Source organism: Pteropus vampyrus, unplaced genomic scaffold (genome assembly GCF_000151845.1).
Source record: "Pteropus vampyrus isolate Shadow unplaced genomic scaffold, Pvam_2.0 Scaffold77, whole genome shotgun sequence".
In the NCBI taxonomy this organism is placed as follows: domain Eukaryota; kingdom Metazoa; phylum Chordata; class Mammalia; order Chiroptera; family Pteropodidae; genus Pteropus; species Pteropus vampyrus.
In genome coordinates, this window is record NW_011888858.1 from 2,598,439 (window position 1) to 2,618,129 (window position 19,691).

Consider the following 19,691-nt stretch of genomic DNA (forward strand, 5'->3'; position numbering starts at 1 on the left):
AAGTAACTACAGAAGGAAGGTGATGAATTATAGAAAATAATAGTTCCCTGTCACCTATGTGGTCCTAAAGGCTCACGTCTAGAGGTCCCAGGGGGCACTTCTTCACCTTCCCCAAGGACTGAGAGTTCCTGATAGCCTCTGCGTTTGACTCATCTCGTTCACCCACTGCCCAGCAACCACAGTCAATCGTCCCGAGCCACAATGCCAAGACCTCAGATGACTATGGTTGTCTTCGAGGGTAAAGAATCACTGCATATATCTGTAACTAGCCTGTAATCAGATACAGATGTAAAAAGAGCACTTTGCGGGGCTGTGGTTGAAATTCTTAATTAATCAGTAAAAAACAGTTCATTGTGAGAATAGGAAGCCAGAATGTATGCAATAAGGAAATAGTGGAAAACTTAAAAGTTAGAGACTTAAGGCTACACTTATGAAAAATTTGTAAGTGAATGAGGGAGTCAGTGGAAGAAAAAAGATAGAATGACATCTCAAAGACAGAGTATGTCTGGGGAGATTTTATTTGTTTGCTTGTTTTTTAATAATAGGCCAGGCCTAAGGATATTTATATCAAGAAGGAAAAGAACTGTTGAGAGAAAGGAGATCGTCTAAGACCAAAGTTTCTGAGGAGGTGGGAGGTAATAAGGGTAAGAGAACAAATACGAAGTATAGCCTTGGGAAAGGGAAATTTTTCTTCTGAAACACTACACAAGATGACCTTGGATGATGATTTCATGAGATGATGTATATTCAAGTACCCTGTAAAGTGTACTGATCCACTCTAATGTAGCATCTACCAAATGTCGACAGAACAGGCATTCAAGAAATACTTGTTAAAATAACTGAGACCGAGGGAAAACCTAAGATAGTGAGGTAGTTATGGGAACTGAAATATCTGAGAAGTAAGAGAAAAGCAAGTTCATGCTGACTTTCCTGTGATAAGTAAGAAGCCAGTCATCCAAAAATGAAAACAGGTTTGAAGTGCATGGAAATAGTTTGAAATAACTGTTCTGAAAATTTTTGTTAAGGACTCCAGGGCAATAAAAATAATAAGTCATTGCAATTTTTGATTAGTATTTTATTGGAAACCTTTTAGTCCTGTCAAATAATGATGGCTCAATCAAGGATGACCAATATAAATGTCTAATAGGATCAGCAAAGAGAGCTGGAAGCAGAGGGAAGCATTCAGGGTATGCAATAATGAGGTTCTGGGCGGGTGTTTAAGGGTGCTAGAAAGGCAAGAACTGATGAGTACTGAAATGTTTGCTCATGGAGCCCAGGCTGAGAATGAGGGTAGGTAAAACAAGAAGACTGATACACTGGGAAAACAGGAAAAGGTAAAAAGGGGGGAAAGTCATAGCAAAGGCATAAAAGAAACACTGAGTAAATGATGCGGTTAAAAGGCAAGAAGACTGTGGTCGAGGAGGATGCTCTAGTCTATAGGGTTTGGAAGAAGAAGTCCACAGAATGCCGGCAGGTGGAGACAAGTCCTATGTGCTCATAATTCAATCGTGAATCCTGGCTGTCTCTACTCTTTAAACAGCGCAGAGACATTTAGAGATGTTGGAAGAGAAAAGATCTGCCAAGGCTAGGGTCTGGAAGTTTCAATCTATGAAGAAAGAAGAAGCCTTTATTTCTTCCCTTGTTGCAAGGATGGTGGTGGTATGGAATTTATATTAAACTATTCTTAGCTCTGGGACAGATGCTAACACATTCATCGTAATTGAAGGGAGGCCAAAAATTACTGCAAGACTCTATAACCTGAGGCTAGGTACAGAAATGGCTCATTTCTTTTATACCGAACCATTATTCAATGCAGTAAAACTCTGAAATATCCTCTGAGGAAATACTTGTTTCCTTATTACCTTTTAAAAGATACTGGCTCTCTAACCAATAAAATACAAATACTATATTTTGAGAAACTATTTATAAACAAGATTTCATAAACACAAAGTCATACGTATATGTATACACATATTATATACATAAAAAAATTCAGTAACCATAAAATTATCCCAGCAAAGCAGTTTTGTGGTTATTATTTTACTAACTAAAGATTTGACTGTATCTGAGAACAACTTTTGTTCTTTTATAAGACCCTCCCTAATTCTATACTGGCTGGATCTATTTGTGCAATACTGAGGTCATGAAATTTGTCCTTTCTTCAGAACTGAGAGAGCACCCTGGGATTGGAAAGAGGACGCGATTAATATCTCTCTTCTTGCATTATATCAACCTATTTATCAATGCTAAATCTACAGCTTTGAGTTGATCTCATGCACAAAACATGGGCTCTTCTATGCACTCCTCTTATGAATTAAAGGCAAAACTATAAAGGTCAGCATCCTTGCACTTCTACAAAGACGTGTCAGAAAACATCACTATTTCTAAACTTCTTCATGACCTTCATTCTCCAAAGAATTTGTTCTGGTTTTTTTCCACTTACTAGAATTAAAGACGAAGGATCATGTACTGAAAACTTATGCTATCACCTCATACTGTTTCTCACATTGTAAAGACAATTTCCTGAAAATCTGTATTGCAAGTTTTTTGCTTACTTACTCAGCTTCACATATCACCACAAAGTAGTCTTTGCCAGATGGAGAGAGCCAATAAGTATACATTGGTATTTTCTTCCCACTGTCCTAAGTATGGGTTTGGGGAGAGTAAAGATAATTTTCTTCATCATGACAGTGAAAACCATAAGCACACCACTGCAGCTTCATGTTGTAAACAAACAATGACAATTCCGGTCAAAAAGGCAAATTTCTTGAGAAAGTTGGATATAGCAGTTGCAAACTGAAGACTTATAATGAAAAACATCTTGTAGAAGGAATTGTAATGCATAATCCTGCACCCAAAAGAAATAACCAGAGTGAAATCTTATCTGGTTACTCACTGAACTAGTGGGTAGCTTTTCTCTTGCCAACATGAGTTATGGGCACATTAGGGCAAATGTGTAATTTGCAAAATGTATAATTAGCACAGGAAGAGATATGACAAGGAAAAGCAGGTGAATGCCACGGACAGAATATCAGTGCTGAGTCAAAGTGGATAGAGATATATAAGAAAACCAGAATATGCAGGTTATCAATAAATTTTGGGAAGCAACACGGAGGAAAAATATATGAATGACCAATACCTGACTCCACTCTGTGTCAGCTGCCATGACTGTAGGAAGCCCCACATTTCCCCCAGATTCACTCATGGGCTTGCCCACTGACTTCCCAGGGAAACTGAAATAAGATTGCAACTAAGAGACTTTGGTCATTGTGTCTTCTCCTGGTAGCCTTCATCCAATAGCAGCAACATGACTATGTACTCAGACAGCTAGGTTTTTGCTTGCTGCTTGCTTTTTATTATATTAATCTGCTTTCACATTTATGTATAACTATTATAGTTGAAAAGCATGTGAACATTATCAAAAGAATGAAAAGACAACCTACAGAATAAGAGAAAATACTGCAAGTCACATATCTGATAAGTGATTAATATCCAGAATATACAAAGAATTCCTACAACTCAACAACAAAAAAGCAAGCACCCCAATTCAAAACTGGGCCAAGAGGAGAGGACTCTGGGAAGATGGTAGAGTAGGAAGCCCCAGGAATCTGTCTCTCCACGTAGAAAACAATCACTGGCAGAATCTGTCTGATATAACTATCTTGGCCCTCTAGAGTCTGTTGAAGGCTTGCAACTTCCATGGAAAGACTTGCAAGACTGAAAATTGAGACTAATGCAAGTCGTTTTCAGCTCTTACCACAGTAGCAGCTACCTATCCCCTACCCCCACCAAATGGCAGGCAGCTGTGCATATTTCCTGGAGCACACCATCTGAGGGACCTCGAGTAGGCATAAAGGACTCAGTCCTCCAAATATTCGGGATGTATGCTCTGACTGCTGATTACTGCATCTGATCAATAAGGTACGAAGAAGCTGATAGCCACTGATGTTGCACCTACCCCCAATGTTGCAAGCCCCTCCTCCTCTGGCTGAAGTGACTTCTAGAGAATTTAAAGGACCAGAGCCCTTCACCCACCACCATTTTTCACTTTTTACTCTTTGAAGAGCCAGACATTGAAGACTAAGAAATTCAAAATCAACTGCACATGCAAGGGAAAAAAATTAGAAAGTTACTATGCATGCCAAAGAAAAGTCTTAGAAAAGAGCTGAGAAGATATTAAGTTTATATTTAAGGTTAATCCTCAGCACTGAGATGGGCTACAAAAATCACAACAAAAATAACAAAAAACAACAAACACTGGAGAAGGGGAAGAATTTGTTTTCCAGAGTTACTACATTATTAGATTCAAATGTCCAGTGTTCAAAAACAACAAAAAAATCACAAAGCATACAAATAAACAGGAAAGTATGATACATTCAAAGGAAAAGAATAAACCAACAGAAACTGCCCCTGAAAAAGACCTAATGGCAGATATACTACGCAAAGACTTTAAAGCAACTATCTTAAAGATGCTCAAAGAACTAAAAGGAGATGTGGAGAAAGTCAAGCAAACAATGTGTGCACAAAGTGGAAATATTAATAAAAAGAAAACCTTAAAATAAACCAAAAAAATTCTAGAGCTGAAAAGTACAACAGAATGAAAAATTCACTAGGTGGATTCAAAGGCAGATCTGAGCAGGCGGAAGAAGGAATCAGCGAACTTGAAGACAGGACAATGGACATTTTTGAGGCTGAGGAACAGAAAGAAAATAGTTTGAAGAAAAGCAATCAGAGCCTAAGGGACCAGTAGGACACCGTGAAGTAGACCAACAGATGCATCGTGGAAGTCCCAGAAGGATAAGAAATAGAGAAAGGGGAAGAGAGAGTATTTGAAGAAATAATGAAACTTCCCAAATCTGAAGAGAAATGAATATAAACCTCGAAGAAGTTCAAGAAATTCTACATAATTTGAACTCAAAGAGACCCACACCAAGACACATTATATCAAATGTTCAGAAGACAAAAAGAGAATCCTGAACACAGCAAGAGAGAAGTGAACCATTACATACAAAGGATCCCTAGTAACAATAACGGAAGACTTCTCATTAGAAACTTTGGAAGCCAGAAGACAGTGGGCCAATATATTCCAAGTGATAAAAAAAGTCAGCTAAGAATCCTATAACTGGCAGAACTGTCCTTCAAAAGTGAGAGAGAAATTAAGACATTCCTAGATAAACAAAAGTTGAAGGAGTTCATGACCACTAGACTGGCCCTGCAAGAAATGCTCAAGGGAATCCTGCAAAGTGAAATGAAAAAACACGAGACAGCAACCCAATGCTGTATGAATAAACATCTCAATAACGACAAATACATAGGCAATTATAATAGATGTAATTTTTGTAACAGTGGTTTGTAACTGTACTTTGTGCTTGTTTTCTACATGATTTAAGAGACTAATAACAGTTAAAGAAAAAATTATTAGTGGAAAACCTAGTATTACTGTAAATTTGGCATGTAACTCCAAATCTTACTTTCTGTATAATTTAGGAGATCTATGAATTTTAAGAATTATTAGTTTATATTTTTGGCATAAATTTATAGAGATGTAATTTTGTAACAATAACAAGCAAAAGTGGTGGAAACAGCTGTAAAGGAGCAGTTTTTGTATGTTATTGAAGTTAAACGGATATAAAAACAAATTAGAGTATTATAACTTTATGATGTTAAATGTAATCCCTATGGTAATCGCAAGAAAATAGTTATCAAATATACACAAAAGGAAATGAGGAATTTAAACATTTCACTCCAAAAAGCAACTAAACACAAAAGAAGACAGTAGTGCAGGAAATGAGAGACAAAATAAGCTACAGGGTACACAGAAAATAAATAGCACAATAACAAAAGTCCCATCCTATCAGCAATTACTTTAAATGTAATTTAATTGAACTTCCCAATCAAAAGACATAGATTGGCAGAGCTGATAAAACACATGAGTCAACTATATGCTGTCTACAAGAGACTCACTTGAGATCCAAAGATACAAACAGGGTAAAAGTGAAAAAATGGAAAAAGATATTCCATACAAATAGTAACCCCCCCCCAAAAAAAACCCAACAGGGGTGGCTATACTAATATTAAACAAAACAGATTTTAAATCAAAAAAGGTTATAAGATAAAGGAGAGCATTATATATTAATAAAAGGTTCGATATGGCAAAAAGATAAAACAATTATAAACAAACATCTAATTAACAGACCATCAAAATATATGAAGCAAAAACTGACAGACTTAAGGGAGAAATAGTTCTACAATAAAATTTGGAGACTTCAATATCCCACTCACAATAATGGACAGAACAACCAGACAGAGGATAAGTAAAGAAACAGAGGACTTACATAAGATAATAAACCAACCAGATCTAAAAGACATACAGAACACTCTAAACAACAACAGCATACACATTCTTCTCTAGTGTACATGGGACATTTTCCAGGGTACACCAGGTATTAGGCCATTAACACATGAGACAAATTAAGTCTTAGTAAATTTTGAAAGACAGAAGTCATACAAAGTATCTTCTCTTACCACAATAGGATAAAGTTAGAACTCAATTTAAAAAAAAAAACTGGAAAATTCATAAAATTGTAAATTAGACAATACACTTTTAGACAATCGATCAAAGAAGGAATCACAAGGGAAATTAGGAAATACTTAGAGGTGAATGAAATTGAAAACACAACATACCAAAACTTATCAAACACAGTGCAAGTAGCACTAAAAAGGAAATTTATAGCTTTGAACACATTAAAAACAAAAAAGATCTCAAATCAACAACTTAACTTTGAAACTTAAGGAACTGGAAAGAGAACAAACTAAACTCAAAGCTAGCAGAAGAAAGGAAATAATAAAGATTCGAGCAGAAATAAATAAAATAGAGAACAGAAATCAGTGAAACAAAAGGTGGTTCTCTGAAAAGATCAACAAAATTGACAAACCTTTAGCTAGATGGACTAAGAAAAAAAGACAGAAGACTCAAAATACTAAATTCAGAAATGAGAGTGAGGACATTATTACTGATTCTATAGAAATAAAAAGGAGAAATAAAAGAGAGTACTACGAACAACTGTATGCCAAAAAATTGGATAACCTGTATGAAATGAATAAATTCCTTGAAACATAAAACCTACCAAAATTAAATCACAAAGAAATAAAAAATGGAAAATCTGAATAGACCTACAATAAGAAAATAGAATCAATAATCAAAATATCACACAACAAAGAAAAGTCCTGGACCTAAGAGTTTCATTGGTGAATTCTACCAAATGTGTAAAGAACTAACATCAATCCCCAAATTTTTCCAAAAAGTTGAAGAAAAGGGGACACTTCCTAATTCATTCTATGAGGGCAGCATAACACTAACACCGAAGCAAAACAAAGTCACTACAAGAAAAGGAAACTACAGACCAGTACAACTTAGGAACATTGATAAAAAAAAATCCTTAAAAGAATACTAGCAAAAAGAATTTAGTAGCATATTAAAAGAATATACCATGACCAGGAGGATTTATTCCTAGAATCCAATGATGGTTTGACATATGAAAATCGATCGGTATAATATGCCACTTCAATAAAATGAAGAAAAATTACAAGATCATCTTGATGGATGAAGAAAAAATATTTAACAAAAGTCAACACTCCTTCATGATTAATAACACACAACAAAATAGAAATAGGATAAAACTACCTCAACATAATAAAAGCCATATACTAAAAACCCACAGCAAACATCATATTCAGTGGTGAAAGACTGAAAGCTTTTTCTCTAAGGTCAGAAACAAGGCAAGGATACCTGATTTCACCACTTCTATTCAACATAGTACTGGAAGTTCTAGCCAGAGTAATTAGGCAAGAAAAAGAAATTAAAAGTATCCAAATTAAAAAGGAAGAAGTAAAATGATCTCTGTTTGCAGATTATATGATTCTCTATGTAGAAAACCCTAAAGAAAAAAAGCTGTTAGAATAAATGAATTCAGAAAAGTAACAGAATACAAACTCAATACACAAAAATCAGTTGTATTTCTACACATAATCTTAAAAGAAAATTACAAAAACAATTCCATTTATAATAGCATCAAAAAGAATAAAATTCTTAGTAATTAATCCAGGAAGTGAAAGGTGTGTACAATGAAAACTGCAAAATGCTGCTGAAAGAAATTAAAGAAGAAAAACAAGTGGAAACACATTGTATGTTCATGGATTGGAAGACAGAATATTGTTAAAATGTCAATACTACCCAAAGTTATCTACAGATTCAATGCAACCCCTATCAAAATCCCTAAGACTATTTTTGCAGAAACAGAAAAATTCACCCTAAAATTCGTATGGACTATCTAAGGGCCCTGGAGAGGCCAAACAATCTTGAAAAAGAACAAAGCTGAAAGACGCATACTTCTGATTTCAAAACTTACTACAAAGCTACAGTAATCAAAACAGTGCTGTACTAGCATAAAGACAGATATTCTGACCAATGGAATAAAATAGGCCAGAAATAAACCCTCACATATATGGTTAAATGATTTTTTTTAAAAAAATTATTTTATTATTAGTTTCGAGTATACAGCACATTGGTTAGACAATTAGATAGTTTATAACACGATCCCTCTAATTGCTCTCTCTCTCTCCTCTGACTCTCCACCTAGCCATTATATTAATGCTAACTGAATTCTCTGTTTGGTCAAAGATTTTTGACAAGGGTCCCAAGATAATCTTTTCAATAAACAGTGCTAAGAAAACTGGATATCCACATGCAAAAGTATGAAGTTGGACCCGTACCTAATACCATGTACAAAAATTAATTCAAAATGGGTCAAGGACCAACATATAAGACCTAAAACAATAAAACTCTTTGAAGAAAATGTAGGACAAAAGCTTCATGACGCTGGATTTGGCAATGATTTCTTGGATATGACACCAAAGGTAGAGGTAACAAAAGAACAGACAAATTAGATTTTATGAAAATTTCAAAACTTTGTACCTCAAAAGACACTATCCACAGAGTAAAAAGGCAACCCAGAGAATAGAAGAAAATATCTGCAAATCATATATCGGATAAGAGATTAATATCCAGAATGTATAGAGAACTTCTAAAACTCAACAAAAAAAAAACCAATCTGATTCAAAAGTGGGCAATAGACTTGAACAGACATTTCTCCAAAGAAGATATAGGAATAACCAATAAACACATGAAAAGATGCTCAACACCGTTAATCATTAGGAAAAATGCAAATCAAAACCACAGTGAGATATCACCTCACACCTGTCAGGACAGCTATTGTCAAAAACCAAAAGACAAGAGTTGGTGAGGATGTGGAGAAACTGGGACCCTTGTGCACTGTTGGTGGGAAAGTAAAATGGTACAGCCACTATGGAAAACAGTATGGAGGTTACTCGAAAAATTAAACAGAATCACAGTAAAACCCAGTGATTTCAATTCTGGGTATACACTCAAAAGAACTGAAAGCAGAGTCTTGATATATCCTTTGTATACCCTTATTCATAGCAGTATTATTCACAATAGCTAAAATGTGGAAGCAAGCCAAGTGTTTATCAACAGATGAATGAATAAGCAAAATGTGGTATATACATACAACGGAATGTTACCTGTTATAACAAGTAGTAACAACAAGTGAGAATGTGGAGAAATTGGGAAACTTGTGCATTGCTAGTGTGAATTTAAAATGGTATAGTCACTGTGGAAAACAGGCAGGCCCTCAAAAAGTTAACACAGAATTACCATATGAACCAGCAAGTCCATCCCTATGTATATATCCAAAAGAACTGAAAGCAGGGACTCAAACAGATATCTATACATCAATGTTCATAGCAGCACTATTCAAAGTAGCCAAAAAGTAGAAACAACCCAAATGGTCATTAACAGATGATTAGATATTTAAAAAATGTTATGAACATATAATGGAATCTTATTCAGCCATAAAAATGTATAGAGGTCTACTATATGCTACAACATGGATGAACCTTAAAAACATTAAGCTATGTGAAATAAGTCAGTCACAAAAAGACAACTATTGTATGATTCCACTTACGTAAGGAATCTAAAATAGGCAAATTCACAGAGACAAAAAGAATAGAGATTACCAGGGGCTGGGAGGAAATGAGGAGTTATTTTTTAATGGGTACAGTTTCTGTTTGGGATAACAAAGTAGTTCTGGAAATAGACAGTGGTGATGGTTGTGCAACATTCTGAAGGTACTGAATGCCAATGAACTGTACATTTAAAAATGGTTAAAATGATAAATTTTATGTTATATAAATTTTACTATAATAAGCATCTTTTGATATTTGAGAGAAAAAACAGAATATTAAAAATTCAGATATAATTAAATCAAATCTAACATGACTTGTTAGTAGTGTCCAAACAGAATTCCCTTTCTTTCTTTCCTCTCTCCCTGCCTTCCTCCCCTCCTCCAGCTCTGTGCCAACTAAACATTCTGAGGAAGACAGATACATGAGAGAACTATAATGAGAATTTAATTTTTAAAAGATAAATCATAATACAACAGGCAGTAGCAGAATGAGGTCATCTAGAGCGGGGATTATTTAAAACAAAACAAAACACCAGCAGGTAGAACGAAAGACCCAGGAAGTACTTCTATCTTCGGTAAATGGGAAAATAAAGAACAAAAATATGTAAGACCTAAATTTGTAAGTCATTCAGTTCAATATGAACTCCTTGTTAACTAACTACCTTAAAGGATGAGTTAAATAATTCAGGCAGAGCCAGTTTCTCTGGCTGTGAACTACTAGGCAAGGAAACAAAGAAGCACAGCCTGGATTCCATGCCAGCATAAGGTCAAGGATCACATCTTACACTCTGTCATTGTCTTCCACTCTAGCCTGCCAACCTGTAGATATAATTTGTGGGCAATCAATGTAAAACTCTATGGGAATGGTCATCAAACAATGGTAACTCACAACCTAGTATTTCTTACAACAAGCCAGTTTTAAGCATACGCCTACTGATTAACACTCAACTGCTTCAGATCTCCAAGAAAAAGGTTAGGGCCAAAGAATGTTTGCATTTTTCAGCCTTTCACTTGATTTGACAAGAATCATCTATATAGCAAACTTTAAGACCTTAACATAGACCCAGCTTTTTAATGATTCTTTTAAAAAAAATCATAATGCCACTGTTATTATTATTACCGGCAGAAATGGCCTCCTAAGATGCATTCCAACTCTAATTAAAACAGGACTGTCCCATAGCTCCCACTTAATTTTAATTTACATTAAAATAGCATAGAGGAGCTATTCAATATATTGAACAACTGCCTTAAATCTGGTTGGTTAAACGCTAACATCTTCCCCCTTCCATAAGCCACAGAGGTTTGAGATGAATAATGTGCCAAGGGAGACAGGCAAGATCCAAAATTACCAACACGAGTGGCATTTTTCCAGAACACCAAAGAAATTGTTTTCTAAAGTGAGATTCTGCTGTACTTAGCCAAGCTATTTAAAAGGTGGAATGCTAAAAAGATTCTGCCCATCAATAACTATACTGGTGGAACTAATCGAAACTGTAAGAACAATGTCTATTTGGAAACCAATTTTAGTCAATGTTGAAGAAACTGAACTCCCATAGCTTTTCACTTAATTTTCACTTAATTTTATCTACTATTTGAGATCTGGAAGAAATTCCAAATATTTCCATGGCTTCTACTTCATTCAAAGTTCTCCAGGCTACTCTATTTAGAAACAGCATCACTTTTTACTCCACTCAATCAGCTTTACTTTCTTTATAGCATTTATCATGACCTGACATTCTATTTACATACTTATTTGTTTACTGTTTATTGTCTATCTCTCTCACTAGAATATCATCGCCATAGTACAGAGGTCTTGTCTGTGTGTTTGCTCATTTAACTTGAGAGCACAAGAAATCAGCTAGTGAAATGTAGAATATAAATCAAAATGCACTCATTCTACAACAGTAATTTTTAAAAATTTATTCTGTAAAAGGCTACAGTCTTTTCTCAAATTAGAAACTACAACAAAAGTTATGAATGCTTTGAGCTGAGAGATACCACTGTTGCATTCAAATAGCCAATACTCCCCTAACCTTTGTTCTTTTCATGCTATACCCATGGTGCCCAGCACATAGTGTGTGCTCAATACATGTCTGCTGACATGACATAAACTGGGTTTATGATGACTCAGGGTGAATGTCATGGTATTCTGCATTAAACTTCATACCACAGGACAGTTATTTATTTCTGACTGCTCGAAGGTAACCATTCAGATTGCTATCTTCTTTTGTTTCTCAGTACCCAGAATCAACTGGAGTTGTTTGTAACAAACAAAAAGCATTAAAAAATAATAATCGGGAACTGTTTTTATAAGCCAGTGTTCTGAAAGTAATCACTTACCTTCTTTCAACCTCCACACAACCCTTCAAAAAGGGAAATTCATGCACATTACTAGCAAGTACGGATGATGAGATTAAATGAAGTCTTAGAGGTTGCCGACTAACAAAGTTGTTCATCAGTTGTCACTGGGTCACTGATAATAAACTGGTAATGACTTAGAACTCTACGTGGGCCAAAACAGAAAGACTAGATCTGAAGGTGCACAAAGTGAACCTCTTTAAGATGTTAATTTGAGCTGCCTCTGTTGATTAGGAAAACAAAAATCTCAACTAAAAATGACAACAAATTTGGTCCTGAGATTTTCTTCCTTTTTATCTTTGTCAATCAGAACAATTATTTTCACAAAATTAACAGAAAAACCCACATTCTGGGGCCATGGCTTTTGTACTAGCCAACACTAGCTACTTCTTCCTCAAATGGCACATCAGGAGCACCCATGATTAAGAAACAGTAACAGCTCACAAGCTCCTTCTTTAGCACACAGGCTAAACAATCTCTCATCACTCAGCTCTCCTCCATCCAAACGAGATATAGCCTGAAAACCTTGCTTGCTGCTTTGTCCACAAAGGTTCATTCAAAACAATCTGAAACCTTCTTTGTAATAAGAAATACATATTAAAGTACCCACTTGAACAAGCACCACATCTTATTTAATCCAGAGTGACAGCTGTTAATGTCTAATATTTTAATGTGCTTTTCTTAGAAGCAAATAAAGCTGTAGGGCCTCTGACCTATATAGGCAGGTAAAACTGAACCTAAACATCAACATTATAAACAAAACAATTTCTCCCTCCTAGGTATGTGTACACACACACAAAACAGGCATTACACCTAATAAGCAAGGACTCAGGCACAGATCTTGCAACATACGATAATTGCCAGGCACTAAATAGCCCTCTAATGGTCCAAAAAGCTCTATCTTCCTGAGCACCTAACCTATTAGCAGGGCGAGATTACAGGCAATGGAAAGAACTCAGCTCAGTTACTTAACCTCTGAACCTAAGCATTCTCATCTATAAAATGAGGGGTTGGTCTAGAGCAGCACTGCCAATAGAAATATAATGCAAGCCACAAATGCGAGCTACATAGTTTTTAATTTTTTACCAGGCACATTTTAAAGAGTAAAATTTAGTTTAATAAGGTTTCTTTTATGCAATCCACCATAGCTAAAACATTATTTTAATATGTAATCAATATTTTAAAATTCGTAATGACATATTTTACATTCTTTTTCATACAAAGTGTTTGAAACTTACAGTATGTCTCAATTTGGACAAGCCACATTTCAAATGCACAACAGCCACATGGAACCAGTGGCTACCGTATGAGACTACATAAGTCCAGCTGACCTCAGAGATGACATTTCTCTCAATACTATAAGTAATTTTAATAAAAGGAATACAAGATTCATAGATCAGGAATACTCAGAAAAACTATGAAATGTTTCCCCGAATATCCTCAGTCTTTCTATTCTCATTCAAAATGGCCCTCTGCTCTTAAAACTTTTTTAACTCAGTGGAAGTAGATCTAGAAACAACTAAGTAGGTGGTCTGATCTGCTCCTTGCAGACTTACCCTGTTCTTGTTACCACAGCCAGCATCCTATAAACCTAGAGGGAGGTGAAGAACATTCAAGACGATGTACAACTGCTGAATGAATGAGACTTAAAAAATCCTAATTAGAGAAAAACCATTAAAATTAGTTCAACAGAAATAACAAAGAAAAATATCTGACAACCATATTATCTTCCACATATTTAGATAATGCATGAAACACAAATTCGCACATGCTTTTGGAACTGTTTCTCTAATTACTTAACATCCACTGAGAAAGATTCACGCTGCTCCTCCCACACTGTCTTGCTTATTAGTCCCTTTGTGATCAATGGTCTGCCTAGCCAGATGGCTGGTCTGGGTTAAGAGTACCATATGAGATCAGAGAACAAAGCAAAGCTAACTGGCCTGCCCAGGAATTGAACCTGTGACCCTGACCTCATTAACTCCAGAGAACAGTTAACCCATCACAAACATGGCTGAGGCAGCTGCATCATAAGTGCCAAGAAAGCTCACTGCATCTGTCACAACGATACTCTGGTAGAGAAAAGGTCACTATATTTATTCTTCTAAAAATGAAGAAAATCCTCAGTGTAATCATTTAAAGCAGCCTGGAATTCATCATCAGTGTCTTACCAGCTCTGCTGAATCTGGCACAAGCTCCCCTAAGAACATCAGCTGTGGCCCCCACCTGAGACCATAAATGGCTTTGACAATGGAGTTCTGATATTTCCTTTCCCAAAAATAGGGATCTTGGGACCATGCCTTTCCTTTTGATTTCTCCCAGGTGAGGAAACTGTGGGCTAACAACTGTATACAAGAATTTTCACAGGCTTTTTATTGAATCCAGCTTATCCTAAATTTCAGCCATAACCAAGATTCTCCCTACCAGCACTCCCCTTCTCCCTCTTCATGCCAGCCAATCCCTCACCAGGTGAGTGGAGCGAGGCCAGTGGAGCTCTGGGTGGATTGTTCTTACTTCCCTGGTAAAAAGCCCAACACCTTTTTAGCAAGTCCTCCTTCCTTTCTTGTTACTTGGAATAATTCCTCCTAGCAGCTGCTATCTGCTCTTAACTTCTAACAACCTATATCTATTGAACTGAGTACTTCTAATTTAAATATTTCCCAAACTGTTTCAGGGATATAGTTTCTGCACCTTTTCCTCTAACACTCAATATTTAATACCGTACTGGTTTCAGAAGCAAGTTTATTGACATTTCCACTCAAGCCTCAATGATACTAATTGAAAAATTCTACAAACATCTGAAAGAGCTGAAGATTTTAAATCTGATCGAAAATATTTCTGCTTTTCATTTTTGACATTTTAAATGGAATGACCTTTCCACATGAAAACGAACTAGAATATAAAAGCAATTACATGTGGTTGTGCTATTTGGCTTCTAAAATATTTCTGATAACATGACTTTAAGGCATTCAACATCCCTTCAAAGTTTTTATTTCCACAAAGTTACTTAAAATGATTTTCCAATTTATGTATTGAGAGTTTGTAATCTTGCACTTCCCATATACCTGTGGAAATCATACATATACGTAAACCTAAAATGTGCATATGTATCTGCCTCAAAGCCACCGGTACAGGTAAATAGCTAAACTGACTTTGCTCTTCTTATTTCTAAGAATTTTCACATCAAGAATAAAAGTAGTACAAAATATAATGGTAAGTTTAGTATCTGAGTTTAGTATCTGCATGAACATACAAATTAAAGTGAACATTCAATAGCTGGAATGTTTCTTGATGCTCACAAAAACTATACCAATCCATTAGGGGTTAAGTGTTAGACAAAAGAAATGAATTAATAAAATAAGCATAAAGCATGAGCTTACTACATTTGTAGACAATCTCATTAGGGGGCAAAACGATTTTTTAAAGGCTAACCTCAGCATGTAATCTGATATTCAACAATAAACAATACATTCATTATTATCTAATCTTAATAACGACTGATGAACAGAAATAAACAGATTTTCAAACCTCATTAATAAACCATGAAACTGCTGTTCTTTGTCTAATATATCATCATGATCTACACAAATTCTGACTTCAAAATTATCAGTTCGAAAAGATTAACCTTAACAAATAAACTGTGTAAATATATGGTTAAAAGTATAAAGTTGCAAGCACATAGAAACTATAATGCAAAAGCAGGAGCTTATTTATATATCTTTAAGCACCTGGTAATCACCTTATTTATAAGATATACTCCTGCATGTTGACAGCAATATACAAACCAGTCACTACAAGAGTCAATCTATAAGATATAGTGAGAAAGAAGCAGTGAAATTTGCCTTTCCATTGTCACTTAAAATCATGTATTTGTGTATTCTAAATACTATTTATAAAATATATTTCCTGGACATTCTTTAATTCTTTTTCAATATTTTTAAAAGAGGAAGGTCCCAAAAATACCAAAATAATTAAATTAAAATCCTGCTGAAAATTTAAGAAACACTTGCAAAAACTGAAATACAAAAAAACAATTAATAGGATAGTTAATGGTGGTTTCTTATAAGTGCTTTACAAAATAAATACTGGTGATTTTGGGACAAATCGATATACTATAAAGCATTCTTTGTAGTTAAGTTCTTCATTTTGTGCCTTAAAAACTGACATTCATTCATAATGAAGTCTTTATATAGTTATATAGCTTTCATGTCTCTTCTGAAGATATAGTAAATCTTTGGGTGCTCAATAAAACTGACCAATTAATTGGTTCTGCCATAAAAACCTGAGAAGCTATTCTAATATATTTACATCAAAGACTAGCAAAGTCAAAATAAATTACTAGTCTACCCAGTATATTCTTACTTTACCAAGTTTAACATTTTCTTCAAATGGGTTCTTTCGAAGGACACTATAAAAGATGTACCACAACAAATAAATTCTCAATATTGCCATTCAAATTTACCAAAAGAAGAAATGATGCAACTTCAGAAATCACTATGAGGGAATATCAGAACAGAATATAGGGGAGAACAGAGAGCTTTGGGGTCAAACAGAACTCAGTTTGAATTTTTGCTTCAGCTCTCACTAACTTTATGATGTGAGCAAGTTAATAAAACTTTTTGAGTCTTAATTTCAATTATCAAATGGAAACACAAGGCCAAGCTACAAGCTGTTGTGAGCACTAAATTAGATAACATATATAAATAGACTGCTTAGCACAGTATCTAGGCCATAATAACTACTCAGTACATGACTGTAATTACTAAGAAATGTTTAAGAACTCATGTTCAGTGTAATTTAACGTAATATCAAAATTCCAATTGATGTTGTAAATCATTAGAAGAAAAAATATAAAGATTCAATAACAGATTTTTTAATGCACTTAACCTGATTATCCTTTACATTAGTGTTCTTTAAACTGCAGGTGTTGACCCATTAATAGTATGTGAAATCGTTTAGTGAATTTCAACCAGCATTTCTATATGAAACAGAAAAAAAATATATAAGAATGCACTGCATATGGGAAGTCTAAGCATTGATTCAGGAATTTTTTTTTAAAAAAATTAACATTTTGTTTGCTGGATAGCAAAGTAAATGCTTCTCTTACTGTGCAAAAAAAAAAAAAGGTTTAAAAACCTCTGCTTCACATTATAACAAGAATAAAAATAATTAACTGACACTGAATGCTTGTTTCTACAAGACATTGTGCTAAACATCTACACTATTTCATTCCATCTTCCCAAAAATGCTATAAGGTACGTAATATAACTTCCCCATTTTACTGATGAGGAAACTTAGATTAAGTCACTAGCCAAAGATGCAGAGTTGGTAACTGGTAAATCCAGGGTTCAAATTTAGTTGCCTGACTCCACAACTTGCACATTTAACCACTTCATAAGTATTTTGTTACAAAACATAGTTTTCCTCATACAAAAGTTACTTAAAGGTAGACTTTTTAATGAGGCCTAATTGAGAGTGATTTTCTGGAGGAGCAGCGTATCCTGGAAAAGGCAGTGTGATTCAGAGGTGAAAGCACTAGGTGTGAGATCCAGCTTCGGTCCCTGGCATTGCTGCTTTAGTGGCAAGGAGCTGGCAAGTCATTTAATCTCACTGTGTCTGGATTTCCTCATCTACAAAACAGGAATGATAGTATCTGCCCTGCCTCCCCACAGGCCATTGTGAGGAAGTATATGTACATATAACAAATGTTCTTTTGTGCTACTCAGTTATATGAGATGATCATTAATATCACCCAAGGGGCCCCATTCGTCACAGAAACATACATCAAAAAAACATACATTCAAAACAGGAAGGTTACCGGGCTTTTATAAACTCTATGTGAAAACTCTCTGCACAGTTCTTGGCACACAGTAGGCCTTCAGTAAATGTTGATTAAACTAAAAGAAGTAAACCAACTTGATATTTATGTATGTTTTATCCATTTGTATTTTATTTTTCATTAATTCATGTTTTTTACAACAGTTTATCGAATAGCTATTATATACCAGATTAGAAATGTGGACTACAAAGACTGAAAGACCATCCATTGCCCTGAAGAATTTCACATCAATTTCAGTTAATTTCTTCCAAAACTGTATAAGAGAAAATTGTAAAATACAGCTTCTTTTTCTAGTAATAATAACTTACATTTATTATACAGAGCTTTATAGTTCAGAAAGAACTACAGGCATACCTCAGAGATACTGCAGGTTCCACTCCAAACCAGCACAATAAAGCGAGTAGTAATCTTTTTGCAGGTGGAGGGCCTTGCTTTCAATTTGTAAAAAAACGCAACACCTGTGAAACGCAATAAAGCCAATAAAACGAAGTATACCTGTGTGTGGTAGCTTTTGTTTCTCAAATCAATTGCCTTTAAGTCTGTATTATCTTCTTGACACCAAATTCAATGCCAAGTACTGCTAAGTCTTTAAAGTGAAAGTTTCTCAATGTCAGAGGTGACTATATAAATAAGATTTTGTAGAAAATACATTTTAAATAGCACTGGAAAGGTGTGATCTAGTAGCATGATTTTTTTCCCTTACAGGCAATTTTCTGTTGAATATCTGAACTAGGATTCAGTGTTCTCATACAATAAAAGAGATAGTAGTGAAGGTGTCCTTCCTTTGTTGACTTTTAAAAATTAATCAAAATTGATGTATTCGGATTCCTGAGTCACATACAATGTCAAATAATTGTTAGCCATTTTATGTAAAATTCAACAACTAGTATAGGTGATTTTTACAGGGAAACAATGATATAATGACAACTTAATGAACTGAAATTTTGCAACAGAATATCTACTAAGAACCCTTTGCAAAATTGCCTTATCCTTTGTATTCTAACCACTCCCTCTCCATCGCCACCACCCAACACACACACACACACACACACACACACACACACACATTTACACACGCATACACACTCCCTCACCTACACCAGATCAGTTTCCGGGCTATTATTCATAAAACCCTATTAAAATTTCACAACACATGGTCGCAGTTACTAGGTTTTGTCCCCCCTCCCCACATCCACGGACTCAATGTGTCTTTACATATACATATTCTCTTAAAATCTGGAATTCATAAAATGATTCTCATGCATCTATTCTGAAAACATCTAATGTAAAATGTAAACGTCTGCCCTTCTGCTTACTGATAACCATGAATAAAAGCCGTACCCCACCCATCGTATCTATAGGGTTAGGCGGTGCAATCGCACCACTACAGAGCCCTGCAAAAAAGGACGGTTATAGAACCAAGAAAACCATCGCCAGAACCCCCGGGAAAA

At 35.1% G+C, this 19,691-nt stretch overlaps 1 long non-coding RNA gene across 1 annotated transcript in view; it reads right to left on the minus strand.

Annotated features, from left to right (window-relative positions):
- Nucleotides 1-19,010, minus strand: part of LOC111741356 — a 199,658-nt gene extending 180,648 nt beyond the window's left edge. Inside the window, exon 1 of the long non-coding RNA XR_002780970.1 lies at nucleotides 18,595-19,010. This is a non-coding gene — a long non-coding RNA (uncharacterized LOC111741356). The remainder of the gene's footprint in view (nucleotides 1-18,594) is intronic.
- Between the last annotated feature and the right edge of the window lie 681 nt (nucleotides 19,011-19,691).